Below are 4867 nucleotides of genomic sequence, written 5' to 3'. Positions count from 1 at the left end.
TTTTCATTGGAATTTCTTCACCTCCTCCTTTTTTCTCCTTCTCCTCCTTATCTCGTTGTTGAGTATAATGAATAATTCAAGTTCAGATTATCAATTGAACCAAAACGAAATTGATTATTGTTCAAATTATTGTTTTGAATGTAATGTAAAAGTTCTGCATTGAATAAAATATTTTTCTGTATTTATAGTAAATTTGGGTATAACATAAAGATATTTGAGTATATTCTTCAAGAATTTTCGGTATATGTGTGCTGATAAATTCTGCATAATTTAAATCTCTTCTTCTCCCTCCTTCTTATCTTCTACTGCTTCTTGTTCTTCTTTTTAATCATCATCATCATCATCTTTTTTTTCTTATTAATCTTTTTTTTTTCTTGTTTTATCTTATCAAGTTTCTTCTTGTTTTACTCTTTTAACAAGAATAAAAACCAAAAAAATCAAACAAAGAAGAAGAAGAAACACATAATAGTACAAAATTACTTGGAAGATGATGAACTTACATTCGTTCAACTAAAAGAAAGAAAGAAATAAGGAAAAAAGAAGAAGAAAAAAATGCAGTATTAGAGAAAATACTTTTCTGTATTTGCAGCAAATTTAGGTGTAACACAAAGGTATTTGGGTGTATTCTTTAAGAATTTTTGGTGTATGTGTGTTGATAAGTTATATATAATTCAAAACTCTTTTTCTCCCTCCTCCTCATCTTCTGCTGTTGCTTCTTCTTTTTTTCATCATCATCACCATTTTCTTCTTCTTTTTTTCTTATTCATCTTTTCCTTTTTGTTTTACCTTTTCAAGTTTCTTCTTATTTTACTCTCTCACTGATGAGCGGATAATTTATACGCTTTTTGGCATTATTTTTAGTATGTTTTTAGTAGGATCTAGTTACTTTTAGGGATGTTTTTATTAGTTTTTATGTTAAATTCACATTTCTGGACTTTACTATGAGTTTGTGTGTTTTTCTGTGATTTCAGGTATTTTCTGGCTGAAATTGAGGGACTTGAGCAAATATCAGATTCAGAGGTTGAAGAAGGACTGCTGATGCTGTTGGATTCTAACCTCCCTTCACTCAAAGTGGATTTTCTGGAGCTACAGAACTCCAAATGGCGCGCTCTCAACGGCGTTGGAAAGTAGACATCCAGGGCTTTCCAGCAATATATAATAGTCTATACTTTGCCCAAGTTTAAATGACACAAAAGGGTGTTGAACGCCAGTTCTACGCTGCAGTCTGGAGTTAAACGCCAGAAACACGTCACAAACCAGAGTTGAACGCCAAAAACACGTTACAACTTGGCGTTCAACTCCAAAAGAAGCCTCTGCACGTGTAAACTTCAAGCTCAGCCCAAGCACACACCAAGTGGGCCTCAGAAGTGGATTTATGCATCAATTACCTACTTCTGGAAACCCTAGTAACTAGTTTAGTATAAATAGGACTTTTTACTATTGTATTTACATCTTTGGATTATCTTTTGATCTTCGGATCATTTTTAGACTTGGTTACTCTGGTTTCCCTCTGGGGCCGAGACCAATGAACTCCATTATCACTTATGTATTTTCAACGGTTGAGTTTCTGCACTCCATAGATTAAGATGTGGAGCTCTGCTGTCCCTCATGATTTAATGCAAAGTACTACTATTTTATATTCAATTCAACTTATTCCGCTTCTAAGATATTCATTCGCACTTCACTATGAATGTGATGATCGTCACAGTCATCATCATTCCCCCATGAACGCGTGCCTGACAACCACTTCTGTTCTACCTTAGATTGAATGGATATCTCTTGGATATCTAATACAGGGGACCGAGTCCGAGTTATTAGTATCTTCGTGGTATAAGTTAGAACCCATGGATGGCCATTCCTGAGATCCGGAAAGTCTAAACCTTGTCTGTGGTATTCCGAGTAGGATCTGGGAAGGGATGGTTGTGACGAACTTCAAACTCGCGAGTGCTGGGCGTAGTGACAAACGCAAAAGGAGGGTGAATCCTATTCCAGTATGATCGAGAACCTCCAGATGATTAGCCGTGCCGTGACAAAGCATTTGGACCTTTTTCACAGAGAGGATGGGATGTAGCCATTGACAACGGTGATGCCCTATATAAAGCTTGCCATGGAAAGGAGTAGGAAGGATTGGATGAAGACAGCAGGAAAGCAGAGATTCAGAGGAACGAAAGCATCTCTATACGCTTATCTGAAATTCTCACCAATGAATTACATAAGTATTTCTATCTTTATTTTCTGTTTATTTATTATTATTATTCGAAAACTCCATAACCATTTGATATCTGCCTGATTGAGATTTACAAGATGACCATAGCTTGCTTCATACCAACAATCTCCGTGGGATCGACCCTTACTCACGTAAGGTTTTATTACTTGGACGACCCAATGCACTTGCTGGTTAGTTGTATCGAAGTTGTGACAAATTATGAATTAAGATTAGAGCACCATATTTTTGGAGACATTATCAGGGATCACAATTTCGTGCACCAAGTTTTTGGCGCCGTTGCCGGGAATTGTTCGAGTTTGGACAACTGAAGGTTCATCCTGTTGCTCAGATTGGGTACTTTTCTTCTTATTTTGTTTTCAAAAAGTTTTCAAAAATTTTTCAAAAAAATTATTTTCTTCCTTTTCGTTTTTTCCAATTAATATTCGAAAAAAAATATAAAAAAATTAAATCTTTTCAAAAATATATTTTTCTTCAGAATTTTTAAGAATGAATTCTAGAGTTTCATGATGATTTGTTGAATCCTGGCTGGCTGTAAAGCCATGTCTAAATTCTTTTAGACTGAGACTTCAACTAATCACTTCAATGCATGTAATAGCATACTAAAGCTTAGCTGGCTAGTGAGCCATGTCTAACCCTCAGATTGGAGCTTTAGACTAAAGAGCACAAGATTCTTGGAACTCATATTAAAAATTTTGAAATCTTTATTTTTCTTTTTCAAACAATTTTCAAAAAAAAATAAAATAAAAATATACAAAAATCCAAAAAAAATTAATAAAATCATAAAAATAAAAAAATATTTTTTGTTTCTTGTTTGAGTCTTGAGTCAATATTAGGTTCGGTGTCAATTGCATTTTTTCTAAAAATTTATGCATTTTTCGAAAATTCATACATTCATAGTGTTCTTCATGATCTTCAAGTTGTTCTTGGTAAGTCTTCTTGTTTGATCTTGATGTTTTCTTATTTTGTGTCTTTTGTTGTTTTTCATGTGCATATTTGCATTCATAGTGTCTAAGCATTAAAGATTTCTAAGTTTGGTGTCTTGCATGTTTTCTTTGCATTAAAAATTTTCAAAAATATGTTCTTGATGTTCATCATGATCTTCAAAGTGTTCTTGGTGTTCATCTTGACATTCATAGTGTTCTTGCATGCATCATGTGTTTTGATTCATAACTTTCATGTTGTGAGTCATTTTTTTATGTTTTTCTCTCTCATCATTAAAAATTCAAAAAAAAAAAATTATCTTTCCCTTTTTCACTCATAAATTTTCGAAAATTTGAGTTGACTTTTTCAAAACTTTTTAAAATTTAGTTGTTTCTTATGAGTCAAATCAAATTTTTAATTTAAAAATCTTATCTTTTTCAAAATCTTTTTTCAAAAATCATATCTTTTTCATTTTTCTTATTTTCGAAAATTTTAAAAATATTTTTCAAAAATCTTTTTTAATTTTACATCATATTTTCGAAAATATCATCAACAATTAATGTTTTGATTCAAAAATTTCAAGTTTGTTACTTACTTGTTAAGAAAGATTCAAACTTTAAGTTCTAGAATCATATCTTGTGATTTCTTGTGAATCAAGTCATTAATTGTGATTTTAAAAAAATCAAATTTTTTCAAAACTAATTTCAATCATATCTTTTCAAAAATATCTTTTTATCTTATCTTTTTCAAAATTATATCTTTTTAATCATACCTTTTCATATCATATCTTTTTCAAATATCTTTTCTAACTTCTTATCATCTTATCTTTTAAAAATTGATTTTCAAAATTTGTTTCAACTAACTAATTAACTTTTTATTTGTTTCTTATCTCTTTCAAAACTACCTAACTAACTATCCCTCTCTAATTCTCGAAAATACCTCCCTCTTTTTCAAAAAATTCTTCTTAATTAATTAATTGTTTCAATTTTTAATTTTAATTTTAATTTTATCTTAATTTTCGAAAATCATTAACTCTTTTTCAAAATTTATTTTTCGAAATTCCCTCTCTCCCATCTCCTTCTATTTATTTATTCATTTACTAACACTTCTCTTCATCTCAAATCACTGCTCCTATCCTCACCCTTGTGTTTGGATTATCCATTCTTCTTTACTCTTATTCCCTTTCTTCTTCTACTCACACAAAGGAACCTCTCTCTACTGAGGCAAAGAGGATCCCTATTATTATTTTCTGTTCCCTTCTTTTTAATATGAGCAGGAGCAAGGACAAGAACATTCTTATTGAAGCAGACCCTGAACCTGAAAGGACTCTGAAGAGGAAACTAAGAGAAGCAAAATTACAACAATCCAGAGACAACCTTACTGAAATTTTCGAAAAGGAAGAGGAGATGGCAGCCGAAAATAATAATAATGCAAGGAGGATGCTTGGTGACTTTACTGCACCTAATTCCAATTTACATGGAAGAAGCATCTCAATTCCTACCATTGGAGCAAACAACTTTGAGCTGAAACCTCAATTAGTTTCTTTGATGCAGCAGAACTGCAAATTTCATGGACTTCCATCTGAAGACCCTTTTCAGTTCTTAACTGAATTCTTGCAGATCTGTGATACTGTTAAGACTAATGGAGTAAATCCTGAAATCTACAGGCTCATGCTTTTCCCTTTTGTTGTGAGAGACAGAGCTAGAATATGGTTGGACT

The sequence above is a fragment of the Arachis ipaensis genome, chromosome B08, assembly GCF_000816755.2.
Source record: "Arachis ipaensis cultivar K30076 chromosome B08, Araip1.1, whole genome shotgun sequence".
NCBI classification, from domain to species: Eukaryota; Viridiplantae; Streptophyta; class Magnoliopsida; order Fabales; family Fabaceae; genus Arachis; species Arachis ipaensis.
Note: the sequence above shows the minus strand (reverse complement) of the source record.